This window comes from Felis catus, chromosome A1 (assembly GCF_018350175.1).
Source record: "Felis catus isolate Fca126 chromosome A1, F.catus_Fca126_mat1.0, whole genome shotgun sequence".
Taxonomy (NCBI): domain Eukaryota; kingdom Metazoa; phylum Chordata; class Mammalia; order Carnivora; family Felidae; genus Felis; species Felis catus.
In genome coordinates this window covers 9,087,723-9,111,582 of record NC_058368.1, presented here as the reverse complement: position 1 = coordinate 9,111,582, position 23,860 = coordinate 9,087,723, and the positions used below count along the sequence as shown (strand labels likewise).

At 49.5% G+C, this 23,860-nt stretch overlaps 1 long non-coding RNA gene across 2 annotated transcripts; it reads left to right on the top strand.

Annotated features, from left to right (window-relative positions):
- Positions 1 to 644: 644 nt before the first annotated feature.
- On the top strand, positions 645 to 18,779 carry LOC109496710. Of its 2 annotated transcripts, none has more exons than XR_002152949.3 (5): positions 645 to 3,338; positions 6,225 to 6,400; positions 7,363 to 14,106; positions 16,643 to 16,796; positions 17,404 to 18,779. It is a non-coding gene; the product is annotated as an uncharacterized LOC109496710 (long non-coding RNA). The 2 variants fall into 2 exon arrangements; XR_006591370.1 differs by having other exon boundaries at positions 16,643 to 16,842.
- The last annotated feature ends 5,081 nt before the right edge of the window (positions 18,780 to 23,860 follow it).

Genomic DNA, 23,860 nt, shown 5'->3' with positions numbered 1-23,860 from the left:
TAGACCCATTTGTGCCAGCTATTCCTTTTTTTGTTTGTTTGTTTAACATTTATTCATTTTTGAAAGGCAGAGAGAGACAGAGCGCAATTGGGGGAGGGGCAGAGAGAGAGGGAGACACAGAAACAGAAGCAGCCTCCAGGCTCCGAGCTATCAGCACAGAGCCCGACACAGGGCTCGAACTCACGGACCGCAAGTTCATGACCTGAGATGAAGTCGGACGCTTAACTGACTGAGCCACCCAGGCGCCCCGCTTTATTTATTTTTGAGAGAGAGAGAGAGAGAGAGAGAGGGAGAGTGGAGGAGGGGCAGAGAGGGAGACAGAGAATCCTAAGCAGGCTCCAGGCTCTGAGCCGTCAGCACAGAGCCCGACTCGGGGCTCGAACTTGCGGACCGCAAGTTCATGACCTGAGATGAAGTCGGACGCTTAACCGACTGAGCCACCCAGGCGCCCCTGTGCTAGCTATTTCTAGATGGCTCTTCATCCAAGGCTGACGTTCTGTTACTTGAACCGCCCACAGGAATGGTTTCCTGGGGCTAGACTGGTGTCACCTTTAATCAAGGAATGATGTAGGGGCGCCTGGGTGGCTCAGTCGGTTAAGCATCTGAGTCTTAATTTTGGCTCAGGTCACGATCTCACGGTTCGTGGGATCGAGCCCCACGTCGGGCTCTGTGCGGAGCCGGCTTGGGATTCTCTGTATCACTCTCTCTCTGCCCCCTCCCTGCTCATGCTTGCTCTCTCAAAAATAAATAAACATTTCTTTTTAAAAGCGAGGGATGATGTAAAAAATGGCCACCTGGAAAATGTTTACGCCTGTTTGTATGTTTTCATATGAGCACCCAAAGGTGCTACTTAAAATAAACAAAGCACGTAAGCAGATTGTCTCTGGGTCAGGGATGAGTCCAGCCCTCCCCTATTTCCATCTGCTTTGACCTTTCCAAGCACTGGCTCCTTTATCTGCCTTTGTGTGTACGCCCAGGCACACAGACCCCCCCCCCCAGGCCCAAACCCATGTGGCCTGGAGACCCCGCCCTGGCCTGTCCATTCTAACTCTGGCCTGGCGTCTCCTTGGCCCCCTGCCTCCAGTAATTGTGACTCACCTCCCCGCGCTGCCTACGCTCCCTCCCACGACTGAACCCGCTCCATCGTGGCCCCCGGTTTCCGAGGGAGGGAGCTCAGACAGCTCCTGAGTGGTGGGAGACGTCGGGCCTAACTATATTGATGGCATAACTATAAAAGGCCACTGTAGCAAATTTCTCTGAAAGTCTCTTTTTCCTGAGGAATTGCTCTGACCTACTTACCAGATGAGAGCCCGCAATCTGTTCCTCGGTTGTGTGGAAACTCTCAGCTCTGCTTTGTACCCATTTACAGCAATGATCCCTGGCCTGTTTTCTGCTTCTTGTCTGCACAGCCGCCCAGCCTTTACATAACCCTGCTGGTAACGTGGACAAGGCACCAGCCCGGCAGTCAGGCAGATGTGGTTTGTGAATCCCCGGCCTACCATGAGTCGAATGAACGTGGGCATGCAATTTAACTTCTCCAAACGTCAATTTCTCCCCGTGAAAGCAGAGACATAATACCTAGTCTCCAAGTAGGTTTTATCTTTGTTGAGATTCAGTGAGCTAACGTCTGCGCAGAAGGCTAGCCCTGCTCCAAGGAGGTGGATTCCCTTTCCTTTTTCTTTTCCAGATGAGCCCCCTCCTGGCCGTGTTTTGCGTAGGGACGCATTTGCAGAACAATCCTGAGCGATACATAGTGAAACAAACAAACAAACAAGTAAACAAACAAGCAAGCAAATTAAAACTGGGACTTTGTGGCGTCTGACCCGCGGCCGCTAGGATACGTGAACCGTAAGCCACAGAACATTCAGGACCCAGCACCCCGCAGGATGGGGGATGTGCATCAGCCACACGTGCAGATTGGTTCTCTATCTCAGTTCCCCAAGCGGCTCTGGGGATCCCCAAGACCCGCTTCCGCGTTAAGACCCGCAGCCGAGGCGGCAAGGCGTTGAGAATGGTCTCCGAGACGATAAACAAGCGTGAGAGGAGGAAGTGGGTGTCACCGCACAGCCCGTGCCTGGCCCGGGAACGCAGGCCGAGCTGTTTACACCTCGGTGCCGGCAAAAAAGTTTGCGCTGCAAAGCTCATTTCTTGCCGTCTGACCCCTCCTCTGGGGTGGGCCTTCCTTTAAACAAAGGACAGCTTCCGCAGCACTCAGAAACAAATGTTTGCTTCCCCGGAGGGAGAAGGAGGCGGGCGCCCTGCGCGATGCCAGAAATAAGCCTTCCTCCTGTCACTTGGGAGCCTGTGCCGTCTTGTCCGCAGGAGACACCGCAGCAAGGGGACAGGCACCTGGAGAGAATCAGATTCCACAGATAATTACAGGAAGGGCAACCACAGGTCCCAGTGAGGCCGGCTGTCTGCGGGCGGTTTTCATCGGGCTCTTTTTCACTCTATTGACTCATCTGCACAGAATCAGTTTCCCCGAGGTGCACATTGGGCGCCTTGCACACAGAAATCGATCGCCCCACGGTTCCGGAGGCCAGAAGCCCAAGATCGAGGCCTTGGCAGGGCTGGCTTCTTCCGAGGCCACCAGCGAGAATTTATTCCATGCCTGTCTCCTGGCTTCTGGCGTTTGCTGGCAAGATTTGACATTCCAGAAGCATCGTCCCGGTCCCTGTCTAAGTGGCCACGTGGTAGGCTCCCTGTCAGCATGTCTGTGTCCAAATCTGCCCTTTTTATGAGGACGCCAGTCATCCTGAATCACTCCGGGATGGCCTCGCCGTAACCAATGGCACCTGTAATGACCCTATTTCCAATATGGCGACCTTCTGAGGCGCTGGGAGTTAGGTCTTGAACGTGTACGTTTGTGGGGGATACAATTCAACTCCTAACACCTACTGCGTGGACACCTTTGCTAGAAGCTGAGGGAGAGAAAGAGGTGGTGACACACAGCCTGTGCTTGGCTCACCCACAAGCCAGCCTGGAACACGGCCAGCAGGGCATTCTGCAGCCCAGGATACGGTTGATGAGCGGGACAGTGGAGATACGAGGCAAGTTCCATGGGAGCAGGAAGGAGGGCACCTTACAGAAATGGCATTTGAGGACTGGGTTGAGAGGTACAATCTTTAAGTTGCTCTTTAGTGTGACGCTGAGGGGGGCTGTAGTATCTGAGACTTGGTTTACCAGGACACAAGTTCAAAGTCCTCCCTGGTGTATGTCTGGTCTCTCTCTGGTGCAGAACTGCATGGCCGTTGTTAAAGCCAATATGCTGTGGAATATACACAGGCCGGTCTGGAGTATGAAGTGGAAATACTTGAAGTTTCAAATAATCAGTCACGGTGAGCCTATAATTGTAATTTAAATTGTTTGGGAAATGCATTGAGGTAAGCGTGTAACCAATGTTCAGATGTTCACGAAGAACTGTACTCCTCATGTGGTTTATTAAAATGGTTTAGTATTTGGGGCACCTGGGTGGCTCAGTCGGTTAAGCGTCCGACCTTTTTTCTTTTTTGGGGGCGGGGGGGGGGGCAGGAGGCACATGCAAACAGGGGAGGAGCAGAGAGAGAGGGAGACAGGGAACCTCAAGCATGGCTGCAAAGCCCCGATGCAACGCTTGATCCCACGACGGTGAGATCATGACCTGAGCGGAGATCAAGAGTCAGACGCTTAACCAACTGAGCCACCCAGATGCCCCTGAGCGTCTGACTCTTGATCTCAGCTCACGTCCTGATCCCAGGGTGGTGAGTTCCAACTGCACGTTGGGCTCCACGCTGGGTATGAAGCCTCCTTAAAAAAATAAAAATCAAAATCGCGTTGCATTTGATAGAAGCAGGCTTAATTCCCATAACAACAAATGAAATAAAACGAACACCCTGTGTTATGGGCCGAATTGCGTCACCCGCCAAAGTCATGTGTTGAAGTCCTCAGCCCCGGTACCTCAGGACGTTGACTGGACGCAGGTAGGATCTTCAAAGACGTGATCCAAGCTACTGTGGAGACTTTAGGGCAGGCCCTGGTCCAATATGGCTGGTGTTCTCAGCAAAGGATATGAGTCCATAGAGGGAGAGTCCCCCGGGGGATGAGCACCCATCTGGAGAAAAGGCCGCGGGGGGACACAGGGAGGAAGGGCCACCTGCGAGCCGGGGGAGAGGCCTCCGGAGAAAGCAAGCCTGCCGACACCTTGGTCTCGGACTCCCAGCCTCCAGAACTGTGAGAAGCCAGATCTCTGTTGTTTCGGCCCTTCCATCTGTGCTATTTCGTTACGGCCGCACTAGCAAACTAATACACGCTGCGACTCGTTCAGAAGCCTCGGGGTTCTCGGTTATTTGTTGGCCTGTTTGCACCTCGTTTTGCTCTGCTCCTTAATGTCTACCTTCAAAATAAGACCCAGACACGTCCCCTTTGCGCCCCGTTGCGATCTCCTCTTCCCGCGGGGTCCTTGTTACAGTCTGGAGTACGTGGATGCATGCCTCTAGAGGATTCTTTTTCTAGAAATATTGTACGTATCATTCGGCAATTTTGCTTTTACTTAATCAGACGGCGCCGTGGTCTTTGGTACTTTATGAGCATTTCCCTTATTGATATGCTTTTAAATTGTTTCCGGGGTTTGCCGAGAAAGACTTTATGTCACAAAATAGCTCTTTGGGTCGAGCTGGTAGCTTACATAGTCCAGTTTCTTTAAACTTGTAAGGGAACAGGAGCGGTGATAGCAGCCTGAATAAACTGCCGTGCCTTTGGAAAAAGCAAAAAGAACCAAAGGCCTCAGTTTAAGAAGTCAGCAGAGCCATATTCCTGAATGTCACGGTTTCGACGATAAAAGACAAAAGCCCGAAACTCCAATACGGCAGTGCTACTTTTCTTCCATGTGTACAACTTAAACCCAAACCTAAATCGACCTCTGATTTATTGGCACTTAATTCCCTAAAATGTTGACTGAGTGTTGCCAGGAAGGCCTGGTGGGACTCTACTTAAGTCTTTAGCTACAAACTCGGAAACGTACAAGGCCTGACAATCATTTGCATTTTATTGCAACTTGGTATGGAGCTGAATTGCTTTGCTAAAATCAACTCCTAGATTAAGAAAGGCTGATATCATTTATTGCAGGCATTGAGTGACATCCAAGAGGCGACAGCCTCTCTGATTTGCCATTACCTTGGAGAGATTTAACTGTGTTTTGCAATACTTTTCGGCGCATACTATTGTTTTATTCTATTTCCAAAGGATTTTTACTTCAACGAGCCATGAATGTTTTGTCAATTATTGCTGGTACGTTTTAGCCATTCAATTTAGCAGCAGCTAACTTCTATTGGAAGTCTACAACAAAAGCAAACACAATAACCTAAAAGAATGCGTGCTGATTGAAACAAACCTGTGAGTTGTATTGAAAAATCAATTTGAGGCAAAGAGCATACAGCATGTCCCAATGCAAGTTGATAGTAGGTTCCTGCTAGGTTAGAACCCACAACTTTAATGAAATACAGTGATCATTTCAATTTAATTATTTTAAATATTCACAGTACCCACTAAAGTGGGACCTCTGGGGTGCCGAACACTGAAAACAGTAAGCTTTCATTTTCAGTTGTCATCAACACTGCCACACCAGAGGTGTCTCGAAAACCCTGCCACGTTCTTGGCCGATCACGAATCCACCAGGAAGCCCCAATCAAGGACGGTTGAGTTAGGTATCTGAAAACCGTACCCCATAGTAGCAATAATTGTGGTAGTATTAGCAGGAAGAGCAGGAGTACTTGTTATCCAACTTAATTTTTTTTCTAACGTTTATTTTTTTTTTTTTTTGAGACAGAGAGCGACAGAGCATCAGCAGGGGGAGGGTCAGAGAGAGAGGGAGACACAGAATCCAAAGCAGGCTCCAGGCTCCGAGCTGTCGGCACAGAGCCCGACATGGGGCTCGAACTCACGGACCGTGAGATCGTGACCTGAGCCGAAGTCAGACGCTCAACCGACTGAGCCACCCAGGCGCCCCACTTGTTATCCAACTTAATAACTGGACCACTTGCAGTTAAAATTTTACAGGAATTTGAACTTGAGGAAAGCCTCCCCAGATGTTCCTATAGACAAGGTTCTCCTCATTCTCCTAGTGGGTTAACCAGCCTTGGAAGCAAGAGTGAAAAAAAGAAGACTGTTCTCCATTTTATTTGTGCTTTGTTATTGTTGTTGTTGTTTGCGGGGGGGGGCTTTTAAAATGCAGTTTATTTATTTTTGAGAGAGAGAGCGCGAGAGAACGCGTGCGTATGAGCCGAGGAGCAGAGAGAGGAGAGAGAGAATCACCGACTGTGAGACCATGATGTAAGCCGAAACCAAGAGTCGGACGCCTAACCGACTGAGCCGGCCCAGTGCCCCACGTCTCCATTCTATATGGGGCTCGAACGCCCTGCAGAAGGTAGGGTACCTCTGAACGGTGGCCAGTTCGGTTGTTTCACCCTCTGCAGCTGGGGACTTGGCTCAGAAATTCCATCGCCGTGTTCTGGCACAACACAAAACCACTTCAACCCTTCTTCCTTTTCTCTTAGAAAGGCTGGGGCTGTGTTCTTGCAAAAACACAGTTTCGGGTGGTTCCTGCCATGAGCTAGGGAGGCAGAGCCGAAGAGGCTTCAGCGTCAGACTGGCGTGGGCTCAGCTCTTGGTTCCCACACTCAGTGGCTTTGGGATCTTGGGGACGCTACTTAACCTCTTGAAGGCCTAGTGTCCTCAGCTGAAACATGGTACCAGTGCCACCCGCACCATAGGGTGACGCAGTGATTGAGAGAGACACTTGCCATATGCCGTGCGAACGTCTGTCCTCTTCCTCTGGGTGAAAAGCCACATGGCCTCAGTTTGGCTCAGGTACACCAGCCCGGTCAAGATCGCAGCAAGTAAGCTAGGAACACTGTGATCAACAAACCCGATAAAGGTCAAACTTTCCAATCGGCGTGAAGCATCACGTAACAGACACAGTGCCCGAGGGCTGGCCTGTCTCCCCCTCTGGCCACTGCTGGTTTCTGGAGCCAGGCGACAATAGTGATCGCAGAACTGAAACAAAACAACAACGTGGGCATGTTGTCCATATCGCTTTGGATTTACAATAAAGTATTGGCACTGACACTAATATTTTTATGACTGCAAAATTTATTAAATAAAAAAAACCAGTGAAAACAGAAATTTTACATCTTACACATCAGAGGAAATATGCTTGTAAGCATATTACAAATAGCAAGAAAAGCACTTATAATTGTTATGTTTTGGTTGTTCAGACATTCAATTATTAGGAAACCTCACTAAAAATTGAAGTGTTTGGAAACTGAGCAAAAACGACATGAAATGAAGAACACTTAATCCTCAGTAATGGATCTTTTTTTTCCCCAGGGTTCGGTCCTAAGAAACAAAACGGCCCAATGATATCATTGTTGAACGGTGAACATATTTGTGTGGAAAATTTTGCTGCCACTGGAAAAGTTTATTTTCATCTTACACCAGTTTAGAAGTTGTCGGGAGATAGTAATAAACCAGATTCCATCTTCAAAGAATCTTTTCCCCTGTTTGATGACTCCCAAAGTTCTTTCAAAGTAACTTTTTGGGGGTTTTGGGTGGAGAATGGTGGTCAGAAACTGGAAGTTTTCACTGATAGCCGGTTGTAGTTTTATTCCTCAAAAGAGCACTTCAGTCTCATCTTTATCCTCGTTGCTTTGTCGCCAATAGAGATTCAATTCAGTTTCCGTATTACTCTCAAAGATATTCCATTTATATCCTGCTTGCGAGAAAATGTTTTCACTGGGGTAAGAGTCTTCCCATAGAAATTGTCCTGCTCCAATGTCTTCTAAAGGAATGTAGCTTTGTTCTATTTGAAAATTAATGCAGCATGGAATTCTCTGAGTACCTCTTAGGAAAATGCAGGATGTCAATCGCAGATTATTTAAGTATTTCCCAAAAAGGTTTTACCAACAAAAGTATCTATAGGTCAGTAATCAAGACTAGAGCCCTTACTGACAGAGTATTAGTTATTGATGCTATCCTTATGCATTCATGCAAAAACCATTCTTTGAGCACAGGTTATCTGCAGGGTGTTTCGCTAGGCATGAAGGATAAGTGACAGATGTTTATTATCCCTGTCCTTGGGATGCTTATGGTCTAATGGGAGCTGCGATAAACAAATGAATAAACGATTGCAAAGGGTGATTTGTGCATGAAGGAAAATAAGGGCTACGGCAGAGAATAGGGTGACCAGCGAAGGTCTTTCTGAGGCGGTGACATTTTGACTGAGTCACAACTCAAAGACAACACCGGGCAATAGAGGAAAGTGATCTAGGCAGAGGGAAAAGTGGGTGCCAAGGCCCTGGGGCAGAAAAGAGTTTTGTGTATTCCAAGAACTTAGGGATGGCCTTTGTGCCTGGGACCAAGTGAGAGACAGGAGACGAACACGGATGAGGTCATAAAGTCAAGAGGGGCTAGAAGAGGCAATACGTGGGGGACTGGGAGAAGACATTGGCCTTTATCTATCGGGCAATGAAACATCATTGAAAGATTTTAAGTAGCGAAGCAGCGTAAATAATTTGCCTTTCAAAGAACACTCTGTGGAAAATTTCTGTTGTGAGAAGAAGAGAGAAAGCAAGAGAGAAAGTAGTGGGACCAGTTAGGAGACCGCTTGGTCAACCACAGGAAACATGACGGTAGCTTTGACCCAGATGGTTGTGGTGGAGGCCGCAGGGAGACAGGCTCATACCAGATGTATCTGAAGGAAAGCAAATAGAACTTGCTTTTGGGTTAGAGGAGAACAGAAATGCAAGGGGCCAAGGATGGTCCCCAGTAACCCGGGGACATTGCTAATCAGGTGCGTGACGGCGGAGGCGTAGGAGAGGGCCAGGAGAGACTGACAGACGGGCTGGTGCACTAGGACAAACAAGGACAGTGGGGTGTCTTCCATGACGAGGCAACGGAGCTTCAAGATGGAAAAGGTGGTCAAGTGTGTCTGACAAAGCGACGTAAAGACCCAAGAGCCTATTAGACTGGCCAATATGGAGGTTGTCGGTAACCTGGCCACACGGTTTCAGAGCAAAGGTGGGTATGGGGAGAGGCTGGTGAGGAAGCAGGCAGAGCGTGTGTAAGCGGCTCTTTTGAAAGCTTGTCCTTTTTGCCAGGCAGGGGAGCCCAGGACGGAGCTCGGGACCACTGGGCAAGAGGACAGTCATTTCTCTCAGTTAACCACCCTCAACCCTTTAGCCCAGACACCTTTCGCAGAGAGTAAGAGACTCCTTCCCCACCTCTTTACCTTCATCCCCATCATCCTCATGATTACCCTGGCGAGGGCAGGCGTGACAAGGAACCACTTGCTTTTGACCTCTTAGGTGGGCGTCTGCCCAGGTTTTGGCTCCGGGACCCTTCTCCCCTCCTGTCAATGAGCCCCCGGCCTCCCTCCACACCATTCTCACGCCGGCCAGCTCAAGGTGAGCTTCTGACTCACACACGCTTTCCTCTTACATTTTCTCGGTTTCTCACTTAGCCAACGATGAGGTAGGACATGCAAAAGTCTAAGAAACGTCGTTGGAGGGCAGAAAATTAAGGAGGACTTGTAAGGACGCAGTTGTTCTCACGTTTTTGTTTTTCAAATTGCATTTTGTTAAACTGACCACGTTAGGGGAAATTGCCAATGGAGGAATATTGATCTTTCAAAGCGACGCACGCTCTAGGAGGATTTGACATGGCTTTTACTGAAATTGCAGAATGGCTTTACTCTGTACGTGCCCTCTGTGATGGCCTGCGGGGAAGGATGTGTGATATGTGTAAGAAAAGGAGTAGAAGGAATTTCATTAAGGGTAGGATGCTAGAACGTGAAGGTTCCAGCTCTTACGTAATTGAGGAAGGGTAGACGTTGCATTTCAGGGAATAAAGGAAATCAGATGCCACAAATTTAACTGATTCTCATCACCAGCCAGTAATAAACTCTCTTTTGCAGATCAGACATCTTTCCTCTATTTGCAGCAAAGCTTCAAAGCTGCAGGCTGGGCATCAGGCCATCAGAGTCACTCAGACCACAATGATGACATTTCCCGGAGTCCAGCATCCAGCCGTCATCCCTCTCTCCCCTCATCGTCCTCTGTCCTGTCACCAAAACAGAAAAAGATGGGAAAGGGGAATATTGTTTCCTTCCTGCCGCAAAGCTCCCTGGGCCTCCTAAGAATACAATATAACCCCCAACGTTCCCCAAATCTCCACATCCTAACATTTCCAGGAAGTTATAAGCCATGGGAGTCCGGGCAGACCCAGAAGAACATGTGTCTTTTTCTCTAAAAGCCCTTGTGGAAAGTCCCCACTATTCTGTGGGGGAGAAACAGTGTCTGCTTTGTTCATTCTGTTTCTAACGCCTAGTACAGTGCCCGGTCCAGGACCAACAATAGTGTTTCTTTAATGAATAAACAGGCGAATGAGTAAAGCTTTCCAAGTGGATATATTCAAATGCTAAACACTTGGGCTCTATGTCTATGTGCTTCCATTTACCCCTAAAGAAGTTTCTCCTATTTGTTTTTGTATCTTTATTCCCCGGGAACAAGAAAATCAAAACAGCGAAATGACTTTTTTGCTGGGTCACAAAGCATGAAAAGCATCAGAGCCTGGCAAGTCCGTGAGGCTGATGACAGCTTTGATGTGTTGACTTCTCTGCCAGGGTCCCGTTCACGATCTCTGTGTCCCTCCTCACCTCTCCATTTCTCTTGCTCCCCCTCCCACTCTCCCTGATTTCCCCGGGCTCAGCTGTGAATTCAGCTGCCTGCCATAGAGTTCACGAAGACTGGACTCACCTAGGGTTATTTGAATTTTGGTAGAAGATTCTTGAATTCAAAGGAATAACATTGAGCGTTAAAATTTCCAAGGGGTTTAATTTTCCCATCTCAAATTATTCCAAATACGCAGTTGTATATTCTGGCCATTCATAAGGCCAGGTCTGCTCATTGTTCACTCTGCTGGACCAAACTGGATTAGGACCCAGACTAGGGTTGCAAGATCATCTTGAAAGAGTAACCACGATCCCTGTTGTCCATCCGTTCATCCATCTACTTCATTCATTCGTTTGTTCACTGGAGACCAATGGTGAGAAAGGCAAGGACGGATCAGTTCTCTAGCAACTTACAGACCCAGGGAGAGAGATAGTGATCTCCTAATCCTGCAACCGAAAGAAACACCTTGGATAAAAGGAGTCAAGCTCAGGGAGTTTACAGAGGAGCCACAGAGGCTGGGCGGGTCTAGAGGTGCTTCCCAGAGGAAGGAGGAGTGGGAGTCAAGGGTGGATAGACAGAAGACCCAATGGGAGAGGGAGCTCCCTGAAGGTATAGAAAGCAGGCTGGAGTGGCTGGTGTTCAAACCTCCAGGTGGACAATCGGCTGGGGAGGAAGGCAAAAGCCAGAGCATTTAGTCTCTTTGGGACCAGATTTAAGGTCGTATTCTTTATCTTAAGGTGGATAGGGAGCTCTTGAATAGTTTTAAGTGGGAGAGGAGCCTGGGAGGAGCCTGGGCATTATCCTGCCTTGAGCTACTCGCAAATATATTTGTGTATCGCTGTACTTTTCTTCTTGTGCATGTCTAACTCCGCACATCTCTTCCTGGGGAGAATTAAGACTGGTGCTTTCCTGGGTAGCAGAAACAAAGACTGGGTCAAGGTTCAACCAGTGACTTTCACTCCAGAGATAACAGTTGTAAAAGCCCAAGCTTTGTTTTGTCAGAGCAGAGCTCTCAGTGAATCAAAAGGCAATGGCCAGAAGAGATCGAGGGGATAAAGTTCCCCTAAAATGAGTAGATAATAAACTGGCCCCTGGGTGGGGAGGAGGGAAGTGATGAGAAGCAGGAGGGCTGAGGCCAGAGAGACTTCTTGGCCGGTGGAAACCACGGAGAGGGAAGCGTCCTGGGCTTGGAGACACTGCCCCACCTCTGCCCCAGCAGGCATCAGAGAGCCAGCTGGGAACCTCGCAGTCCCTGCAGACTGCACCTGTTGGGGAACGTGCTGTGTGAAGCGTGAAGGTGGCCGGGGCTGAGGAGCCGGTCTTTCTCACTGCACTTCGCCCATCGTTTACTCAGCAGGAGTGAGAATCACCTTTCAACACACACAAACTATCCCCCCACCCTCCCTCCTCAAAGGCTCAGGACCCGCTTTCTCCCCTGAGAGCTAACAGTGAAATAGTTAACCTGGATACAGTCAAAGGCGGTACAGTGACGCTGTGGATGGGCAGGCCCCCTCGTTATCTGTACCGAGGTGAGAATAATAGAGTCACTCGGGTCAAGATCGCGGTGAAACCCAGCCCAGCTGTAAAATGAGGTTGGCCATTTTCAAAGGTTAATCTGGCTGCGGGGTGGAGAGCTGAATGCCAAGGGGCCAGAGCTGAGGTTTCGTGACCAGACAGGAGCTTATGTCAGTGGTCCGGGCAAAAAGTCGCCATGGCTTGGGCTAACATGGTGGCCCTGGGGATGGAGAGGAGTGACTGGATTCGAGAGATGTAACTGAGGTAAACAGACAGGACTTGAAGGAGCAGGTAAGGCAGTATAAGAGAGCTTCGTTAATTGGGTTTCTATAATAGATCAGCAAATAGCTTCGATGGTTTCCACCATAATGTTGAAAGCAAACAACCCCAAGTTCTCAGTGGCTTACGGTCATCTTTTTGTCTTTCTTGTTATATAGGTCTGCAGATTGGTTGGACATTTCTGTGTCAGGTCATAGTCGGTCCATGTGTCTCTTACTCTAGGACCTATGGTTACACGGGGGTGAGCTCTTCCATGGCGGGTGGCTGGAGGCCAAGGGCCCAAGCCAAAACACACAAGTATGTTGCAGTCCTCTAGCTGGACAGGGCCTAGGAAATGTCTACTCATATACCATCGGTTGAAGGATACTAGGAGACAAAGCCCGGAGACAAAGCCCAGAGACAGCGGGGCAGCGAACTAAACTGCCCCGGAGAAGCCATGGCAAGACTGAATTGTAAACAAATAATGCTCTCTGTCTTAAGAATCAAGGGTGGCCCCTAGGTTTCTGGCTTACCCAGCTGGATATATTGGGGTGCCCTTCCCTGAGAAAGGAAACCTAAGAAATGAATCAGGCTTGGGAGACCCCCTGGGCTCAGTCTTGGATATTTGGTTTGGGATGTCTTTGGATAGCAAAGTGGCAGGAGCTACGGAGAAGTGTGGCCTGGAGGTATGTACTTGGGAGATTATGGCAAAGACTGCCAGTTGTACCCAAATATCCATCCACTTACCCCTTCTTCTTCAGTCGAACCTTGAGTTTTTCTTTTCTTTTCCAACCTCTCTTGAATGGAGTAGTTGCCTGACTACATTTTAACCAATGAAATACAGGAAGGGTCTATTATGACTTCTAAAAACTATCCTAAAAGGAAAGAGTATGTCCTTCCTCCTGTTTTATCGGTCCCTGCTGGCAGAAATGTGGTTGTGATGGTTTAAGCCCAAGGGGTCAACCTGGGCCGTGACGTGAAAGTCCGATGTTGAGAACGGCAGAGCGACGGCAGAGAAAGAAGGCTAGTTCCCTGAAAAGAAAAATCACTTTTATAGTATTTAAGTTACTGCCACTTGTAGTCAAACCCAGTCCTAACTGTCACAAGAGTCACGGGAGCGAGGAAGTGCGAGACACCGCTGAATTTAACACCAGGTTTTCAAGAAGAGAATGTGGAACGGGAGGTGAGGAGGGCCCAGGACTGAGCTTCCGGGAGCTCTAAGGTGTAAGAGCCAAGTAGAGGAGGGGACCACCCACAAACAGAGACAGACGCAGCTGAGGGGTAGAAGGAAAGTGAAACCTGGTTGTTCTGGACAGGAAGGGAGGAGAGCACGTCAAGGAAGAGGAAGTGGCCCAAAGTGGGAGACCATCCAACAAGTGAACAGCAGAGGAGATGAACTAGGTTCAGAAGATGACAAGGACGCGGGGGAACACGGCCTTTGATTCGCAAGAGTATCCTCTGAAAGACTTAGGAACAAAATAAGGCTGTATTGGGGCTATTAAAACATGATTCTTTAAAAAAAAAAAAAAATTACCCATAATTCCAAATATTTCTAAACCACCAACGGCCCAGAGTACCGTCCAGGATGCTTTAAGAGGAAAACGACTCCGTTCTAGACTTCTATTAGAAGGTAAGCGGAAGTGATGGAGAAGACAGATGGGCCTCAACATGACTTTCTGTCCTTACACGTCAGGTTTTCCTCTCCACTCCTCTCCTTTGCCCCCACCTCTGCCTTCTGCACAGCTTCCGGCAAAAGCCTCCACCTCTCTGGCCCGTCCTTTGTCCTGTCCCCACACTGCTTCTCATTGTTTTCTTAGGAAAACATGGTAACTTCACTCTCTTGCCCCAAATCCTTTCAGGACTTTCCACTGACTACGTTTTCAAGTTTCAGTTCCTTAGTCAGGCATATTAGTCTTTCTTTTTTTTTTTTTTTTTTTTTTTCATCGGTTTTTATTTATTTTTGGGACAGAGAGAGACAGAGCATGAACGGGGGAGGGGCAGAGAGAGAGGGAGACACAGAATCGGAAACAGGCTCCAGGCTCCGAGCCATCAGCCCAGAGCCCGACGCGGGGCTCGAACTCACGGACTGCGAGATCGTGACCTGGCTGAAGTCGGACGCCTAACCGACTGCGCCACCCAGGCGCCCCGAGTCAGGCATATTAGTCTTTCAAGATACAACCCTGACTTTTCTCTCTCATCTATCCATATATTCTGCCTCGACCATATCAAAGGACAAGCTCCAGTCAAAATCTAACTGTAGTCACGTGGGAAACCCCAAGGAGTACCACTCGTCTGTGACCAGTCAGAACGAGAAAACATTAAATATTGCTGTTTTAAGACACTAAGTTTGGGGGGGGGTGCTACACAGCAATAGATAAGCAGAACAGAAGTGGGTACCAGGAGGGGGGGGGCCGGCATTAAAAACTTAAACCATACGGCATTGGCTTTGGAACAGGCCGTGGCCTACAGAGTCTCGGGAAGATGGTTATTGGGGCCTATAAGAACGGTGAGAAAATTGACAGCGAGGGAAATCATTATTGGAAGCAGGAGTAAAGTGACTAGCAAGGCCGTCACCTGCAGTAACGCGGAAAAGAAAAAAATGTAACTAGTGGATAGTGAGACCGGCTAAGGAGATTTCAGGCGGGATGTTGAAAGTGTCACCTGAGTCCTGTTAGCCATGGATGGTAAGGGGCAGAGAGAAATGAACAAGAAGAAGAAATTGTTAGGTTTCAGATGTAATTTAGAGAAAATGAAGAGAATCCAGGATTGCCTAGGTTCAAAATTAAGCTCCTTGGTATCTGCCGCTCCCCACCCCCCGCCAGAGAGTAAATTATTTATTTTCTTATTTATTTTAATTTTTTTTTAGTGTTTATTTTTGAGAGAGAGACAGACAGAGCAAGAGTGGGGGAGGGGCAGAGAGAGAGGGAGACGCAGAATCCGAGGCAGGCTCCAGGCTCTGAGCCATCAGCACGGAACCCGACGTGGGGCTCGAACTCACAGGCCGCAAGATCATGACCTGAGCCGAAGTCAGACGCTCAACCCACTGAGCCGCCCGGGCGCCCAGAGAGTAAATTTTTTATAAAGTAGGATGACCAAAGAGCCTCTCAAGGATGTGGCTCTACTTTAAGACTTCAGAAATACTTAGGGGTGTGCCTCCTACCTAGAACCCTCAGCTAGGCAAAAGATTTCTAAGAGTTTTAACAGCATTGCCCCGCAGAATCCTAACCTTAAGCCCAAAACCAGACAGGGTCCTATCTCAAAAATACTTGTGAGTGTGGCTTTTGTAAACTGCAAGATTCCTAGGAACCCCACAATGTGTTTATGAGTTTGAGTGGATGGCTGCACCATCAGCCAGCGTGAACTAAAAGGGGCAGAATGACTCAAAACTGAAAAGAAGCCTCTCGACCTTCGAACTTCTATGGGCAGGAAGCCGGCTAAAGGAGCTATTCAGTGGCAAATGTGAGCCATCTCTCACAGCAAAGAAAGGGTGATTCAGAGGACAGAACCAGGGACCATGGAGAGTGACGCCCTGAGGGCAGGACTGTGACCCAGGATAGAACTGGAGGCAATACCTAGCCTGATTTCAGAAATGCTACCGACAAGTGACTGCTCTACGTGCCTCCCATTCTTCCTGCCCCCTCTGAGCAGGAGTGTCTCCTACAGGTATTTGTACACCCCAGTGTATATTGGGTGCTTGTGTGTAGGGGTGCAGGTAGCCTGTCTTTTTCGTTCACAGGTAGTTCTATTGACAGGAAACTGTTTGAGGAACACCACCGGAAGAGGAAGCCATTTGTGCCTGGACTGTATTTAGATGACAAGTTCCAGGTTTTTCCATCTGATTCTTATGCGCTTTGGGGGCAGGTGCAAAAGGGTGTGAACATTTTTGCTTGAGGGAAGGATGTGAATTATCGTGCCTGGAGGGCAGACGGGATTTTCTGAAGACAGCCACCACAGAGTCTCCATCCCCCAAGCTCTTCCGCACTGGTGGGAAATCGCCACTTCCTCATCAAGAGGTGAAGATTATTTCTCTCTGCCTGCTTCTACTGGGAAGGGCCTGTGTCTGCCGTGACCAGTAGAATATGGCAGCATCACTGCTGGGCCCACCGTGTCCACTGTGTCCACACAGTGTTTCACTGGCCTGGCAGTTTTCACTTCCTGCCTTTTAGAACACTCCCTCTGGAGCCCAGACTCCATGCTGTGAGGGCCCCAAGCTACACAGAGGGGCCACAGCCAACAGCCCACATAAGCTGTCAGCGCCATCTTGAATGTCCGGGTCCAGCTGTGGCCAACATCTGACCAAGACCACGTAAGGGACTCCAGGTGAGAACTAGTCACCGAACCCAGTCAACCCTCAGAGCCACGAGAGGTAATAATACGTTGTGATTTTTATGTTACTAGGTTTCGGAGTGGTTTGTAAGGTCCTCAATACTTGTTCGTTGAATTTGTGACCCAATTCACTGCACCTTGGAATTTTTAAAGCAAGTAATACCACAGAGGACAAAGACAAATATTTATACCACATGCTAACTTGCGAGGTTATCAATTTTTTGGTGTGAGGTGATAGATGACCCACCTGTAAATGGCTTACATTGGGGATTGGCAAACGTTTTTATAATGGGCTAGATAGAAAATATTTTAGGTTTTGCCTCTGTCACAACTCTACAACTCTGCCATTGTAGCTGTAGTCAGTAAGTAAAGGAATAAGCGTGCCTGTTTCCTAATAAATGGTTTTACTTACAAAAGCAGGCTGCAGGGTGCTTTGGCCCACGGGCCATAGTTCGCTGACTCCTGCCTTTAAACATAGGGACTCATTATTTTGTAACAAGAATTGAGAGTTAATTCCAATAGATCAACAATTTAAGCACGAACGTGGGGTCTCTCCACCTTTCTGCTCTGTCATCCTCAATTCTGTGAATTTTGTTCTCAGGCTGGTCCCTTCACGCGGTTGTAAAATGGCTGCCACTTCCTCGCGCCTCCAGGCATCACATCCTGGCACCCACGTCCCCAGCGGAGGGAGAGGACTGCTTCTCTGCATCCTGTTTAAGAGCCAAGAGAACTTTTCCAGAGGTCCTCCAGCAGACTTCCACGCCCCATGGGCTACAAGTGCATCTCACATCCATTCGTAAACCATGAGTTACCATTATCTTGACCTCAGACTACTCCAGCTTCCCCCCTTCGGAAGCTTTGCCCAATACGGGAACAAGATGGGGTTCCGTTAGCAAGGAGTCTAGCTACTGGGTGGGCGATAACCCAGAAAACCAAGCAGAAGCCCAGAGGCATTGGCGATAGGGTGGGCAGAAGATTCGAGGGCCAGATCCTGATGCCCAGCTTGGTTGGTTAGGGGAACAACAAGGAAACAAAGCACGCGTCGTCCAGTGGCTTCCGGAAGTTCCTAGTCCACAGCGTCAAGGAGCTTGAAGTGCTGCTGACGCCCGACAGATCTTACTGTGCAGAGATTTCTCACGATGTCTCCTCCAAGAACCACAAAGCCCGTCTACAGATTGCAGGTGGCAAGAGGTGTGAGGCTCTGCGAACTCCAGGCGGCCAGGCCCAGCTGAGGCCACGTAAACAAAAAGCCCCAGCCTTTCGGTGTGTACTGCTTGAGGTCACTTTCTCCATGGAGGTTTTCCTGAGCCCTCCCTCAGGAGACACTGCCGGCTCCCTCCTTCGGTCCTCAACCCACACACCATGCCTTCGGCCCCCTACTTGTCTATGCCCCCCCTGAACTGGGACTTCCTTACTTTGACATCAAAGTGGCTGCTGCCATTCCTGGCCCACAGAAGGCCATCACCCATGTGTGATGGCGGGCGGAGGAGGGTGCAGAGGAAGTCAGCCCCCCCAGTTCCCTGGGTCATTAACGTTAACACTGTGGAATTATCTCTGCCTTGCTCTTCTTTTCGGAGCGGTGGCCTCAAGCTTGCAGACTTGTGCCCTTGAGCCAGGATCCCGTCAAGCTGAGAAACCCAGTTTGCTTGTTCTCCTTTTAGTTGGGGCCGGAGAGGAACCCCGTGGGCAGTGTTGGGCCATAGACTTTTGGCAAGTGGTGCCATGGGCTTGACTCCTAACTTTTCCCACATTCCTTCAAACGGACCCCCTGCCCTGCAGGATGGCTTTTAGTGGAATGTCACATGTCCTCGGCACTCGTCTGTGGTCCCTGGGAAGGCACCTACCACACTATTTAGGCTGCGTGTCTTTGGTCTGTCTCTCCTGCACGATGACCAGCTTTGTGAGGACAGGCGTGCTGTTAGGATCATTTCTGAACCCAGTGCCTGGAAAATGCAGAATAGATGTTTAACGAATGGATGAATGTCAGTGATGTTTCTGTAAGCACACACACACACACCCTTTCCTTTTTTCTTTTCTTTTCTTAATGTTTATTTATTTTGAGATAGAGACACAGCATGAGCAGGGGAGGTGCAGAGAGAGAGAGGGAGAGAGAGAATCCCGAGCAGGCTTCCCGCTCAGTGCAGAGCCCGACTCGGGGCTTAATCCTTGGAACCATGACCTGAGCAGAAATCAAGAGTCCGATGCTTAACCGGCTGATCCACCCAGGCGCCCCTCGCGCACACACCTTCCCACGGCCCCAGAATCAGATGTGTTGGCGAATGCTGTTGCCTTCATCCTTTAACCTGGCTACCTCCCAAGCACCTCTAATCACAGCCAGGGAACCGCCACTGCCACAGGGAAGCTCTGAACTGAGAGTCCTTGCCAGTGATGGCCTGTTGATCTACCCCAGTGCCTCTGCGTCCCCTGCAGCCCCAGCCAGCCAACGCTCGCCTGGCCAGCACTGCCCGGATGTGTGCTGACCTGGGGATGCGCTGCGGGTCGAGGGAGGCGCCCACGCAGAGCTCACTCCAGGGGTGGCCGCCCTCCTTTCGTCCTGCAACACGGGCAGAATCGGGAGCCCCAGCAACCTGAAATTCACAGAAATCCTGGAGTGGACCGAGGAAGGGTGGGAACAGGAGGCACACGTGGCAGCTTGTCCTGAAGGCGACAAGATGTCTATTTGCATATAATAATTACCGGGCTTGCACCGGTGCACTTAATGCCGCAGCTGTGATGGGAGAATTTCAGCTGAGTCACATCCCCGTCTTAGGGGCTGAGGGGGAGAGTTGAGCCTGGGGGAAGGTAGCTGACTTGTCAAAAGTCACACGCAGCTCGGAAGCGGGGGTGGGGGTCAAGATCAGAGCCAGGCCGGCTTGCCCCAAAGTCCATCTTCCTGATCACTGGAGCACACTGCCCGCGAAGAAGCAATCGATCAGCAGCTTTGAACGTTTCCGTCTGTGGACACAGTCTGGTTGACGCACTGCCTCTCTCAGGAGGGGGCTGGAAATGTGTCCCCAGTGGAGCAGGATATCCCTCCCTCGGGTTGCGGGGCCAGCGAGGTCGATGAGTGGGGCGCGGGTGGGCCCCAGGTCCTGGCGTCCTGGGCCTGGGGTGGAATGTGCCATCCCTTCTAGCCTCGGAAGGCCTTGCTCCCCGTGCTGCTCAGATCTCACCCTCCCGGAAGGGGCTGGGCTCCCTGGCAGCTTGTGCTGAGGACTGGGTATCCCGCCCCTCCCCCCTTCCCTTACTTTGTCACTGGCAAGGGCAACTTCGTCTGGAAAAGGGGCCAGGCCAGAGTCACCAGGCTCTTAATGGAGCTGTGCAAGACCCTGTCGTGGCCACTTTCTCGTCCACCTGGGGGGGGGGGGGCGGGGATGGGACAGTGCTTGTGATGTCAGGAAGTTCACAGAAGCGAGTCCGGGCATGGCGGGTGTCCGGGGCCTGATCCTTGTCGCGCCCCATGTCATGAGAAGGGGGAGGCCCAAGGCCACGGGCAGACCCCTGCCAACAACTTTATGTCCTCCTGTGTCTTTATGTGGGAGGAGAATGTGCCTGGAAATACAAGCAGATGAGCCTCCCCTCCCGCATCCATCTGGTCCCCCCATCCTCAAATACACCCAATCTGAGCCCCACACCCCCGTCACCTCCGTGGCGCAGCTGGGTGACTCAGCGCCAGGCCCTTATGGCCCCGAAGTCACACACAGTGCCGGCCCGGCCCAGCCAAGCACCTTCAGCCCCACTCTTCCCTCTCTCTTCGGGTATCTGTGAAGGAAGGTTCCCGAATCCCAGATCGTAGGCTCCCCCGACGGTGCAGCTGTACTCCTCACGTCCAAGTAGTCGTGGACGAGCTCCCTAACCATCTGTGGGCCTCCATTTTCTCAGCTGGACGAGGAGGATGAAAACAGCTTCTCTTCTCGAGACTGTGGCAAAGACCAGCTGACGGAACACACGAGAGCCCTCTGCACACTGCCTGGCACGCCGTACCTTCCCCACCACGAGGGCACGGTCGGGGCGGCCGGCCCTCAGGACCGTGTGCACGAGCCGGCCCCTAAGCCACGCAGCTGAGAAACAGCAGGGCTCATTTCCTCTGCTGGCCTAGGACTTCCCTCAGGGTCCCCGCGTCAACGGCGTCTGAGTCCCCGTCTCCTAGGCGAGTGTGACCTCCCTCCCTCTTTCTGCAGAGGCTCCCTCGGGAAAGTGGTATTTCGCAGAGTCTCAGGACACTGAGCTCTGCTTATCCCCGGGACTTGAGTAGTCGCAGAAATGAGACTTGTGCTTCCAGCCTGCCTCGGTCCCAGCCCATGACCTTCAGGGAAGGTCATGCTTAAGCAGAAAATTTCAGCAGGTTTCCTATCCAGCCGTGCTCACCTACAACTGCCTTTAACTGTGTTAACATCTGTCTCCACGCAGCCACCCTCCCCCCTCCGCCCCACGGCCACCGCATACAGGGACCTCGCTGGGCTGCCCGAAACGCATATTCAAACACAGCTTCTCTGTTTCCCTTTGGGCAAGTCCGTTTTCTCAACTATAAAATGAGACTGTGATGCCCTGTCGATCTCGCAAAGCTATTGAGTGGAACAGATGAGATCCATGAGAGGGTTTTTCCTAAACCACGAAGTCTGCATAAATGTGCATTATGGTAATAGTAAAACTCTGGAAACTTGGCTCACCTGGGTGGCTCAGTTGGTTGAACGGCCGACTCTTGATTTCCTCTCAGGTCATGATCCCAAGGTCAGGGGATCGGGTCTTACAACGGGCTTCGTACCAAGCTGCGTTGAGACTGCTTGAGATTCTCTCTCTCCCCGCCTTCTCTCTTTTTGCACCTCCCCCACTCTCTCTCTCTCTCTCTGAAATAAACTTAAAAACAATACATAAAAATAAAAAAGTCAGTCTCAAAAGGTAACTACCTTTGGCTGGCATTGATTTAACACTATTGACGTTACAAATCAGAAGGTGGGGAGTGAGTGAGGGCTGTGCAAGGGCAACATGGGGGACCCCCGTGGGGCAGAAGTCTTCTGGGTCTTGATTGTATCAGTGTCAATAGTCTGGTTGTGATCTGGTTTTTTAGAATATCATTGGGGAAAACTAAGTCATCTCTCTGGATTACTTCTTGCAGCTGCATGTGAATCTATAATTATCTCAAAATTAAAACTTTAATTTAAAAATGTGCTGCAGAGTTATGTAGTTGGATCCAAAGTTTATAAAATAGCGACTGTATTTACTGATCTTGCATCATGCTACTTTATCTGTTTGGCTCACTTACTTGTGCAATGGCCTACTTTGCAGATAATAAAACTGGGCGCTGGAAATAGTAAGCCCATAAAAATAATGCGTCACATTGTTGGGGTTCGGAGCCCTGAGCCACTCTGCACTACAGTCAATTCTAATAAGACATTAGGCACACTCAGGATTTGAATCAAGCGGGGCTGAATCCTCAGACCAATTCTGGGTATATTTACTTAAGTGCAAGGATCACCAGCAATGGGAAGACTAAATTCAAAGGTCATTCTTTAGGATTCCTTTGGGGGACGATGACAGTGTTCTGGCTTAGATCCTGGTTGTGGTTGTACATGTCTGAGGATATATTAAAAACCACACACAGAATTACACACTTTAAAAGAGTAAATTTCACGGTATGTGAATTATCTCTCAATTTTTAAAATCAACCCCACTCCCCACTCTCCACCCCTCCCCCCACCCCCCACCCCCACCCCCAGCAGAAAAAGTTCTTGTGGTCTGGAAGTAAAAAAAGTTGACCTCTAGTGATAGTGGTGGTAGTAAGGAAATCTCTAAGGAAGAATTAACTTCTGAAATAAAGTGGGGATAGGGGCGCCTGGGTGGCTTAGTCGGTTGAGCAACCGACTTCGGCCCAGGTCATGATCTCACGGTTTGCGAGTTCGAGCCCCACGTTGGGCTCTGTGCTGACAGCTCAGAGCCTGCAGCCTGCTTTGGATTCTGTGTCTCCCTGTCTCTCTGGCCCTCCCCAGCTCATGCTCATACTCTATCCCTGTCAAAAATAAATAAACTTAAAAAAAATAAATTGGGGACCATGGCAAAGACATAGAAAGTGTCTAAGATCCTGCCTCTGGTGACAAGGAGAAGGGGGGAGAAGGGGGGAGAAGGGAGGTCACAGAGGTGTGTTGAACTTGAGATGGCTTGAGCAGCCTCTCCTAGGGACCTCTAGTGGACTGATTAGGGGTGGAAGCAAAGACGCAGAGGTTTGGGATCCGGAAGTAGATGAGGTATCTCAGGGAGACAGGATGAACCCGGACGATCATTTATTAGGAGGAGTCAAAGTGGAAGGCATTGATTTCCAACAGAAAAATAGAGCTCAGCATGCAAAATCTGCCGTCTCTAATCACACGCCAAATTCACAATTTTTCTTTCCTCCTTCAAAGGGCAAAACCAGATCCAGTGACAGAACATGACTCATAAGAGCAGAGAAAGAAAAATCATGTTCCCCTGGGAAAGCACATCACCTGGTGCTTCTCATTTGTCCTGGTTGTTGTAAGGTTTCTGTTGTTCCAAAGGAGACTCTGAGCACAGAGAAGACGGCTTCGGTGTTGAAAATTAATATTCAACTTTTTTAGGGTAACATATTCTAAAATCCAGGTTTTCACAAGCTTTCAAGTTAAATTTAACAAAAGCTTATTAAAAAAAAACAAAACAAAAAAACAAAACAAAACAAAAAAAACAAAGCTATTATTTTACTTCTAAGTCTATTCAAAGTCCCGTGACTGTTTTCAAGAAGACTTCAGAACTTAATTAAATTCCCTTGACCAGTTCAGAGTCCATTTATAGTCTAAATACGCTTAATTTTCTTGTAAAGCACTTTAGGCATCAAATAAACAAAACTCTCCCAAATACTTAAATAACGCTTGCAAACTGAATAAGCCAACCCTTACACATATGGTGAGAATGAAATGCTCTGAAACAGGGGGCCACTGGCTGCATTGGATGACGCCCCAGACCCTAGCGGCCTAGGAGCGGCCTGGCGTGGACCACTTTTAGGAGAAGGTAGGCCCGAGAGGACAGCTGTTCCCTACAAAGTGCAGGAG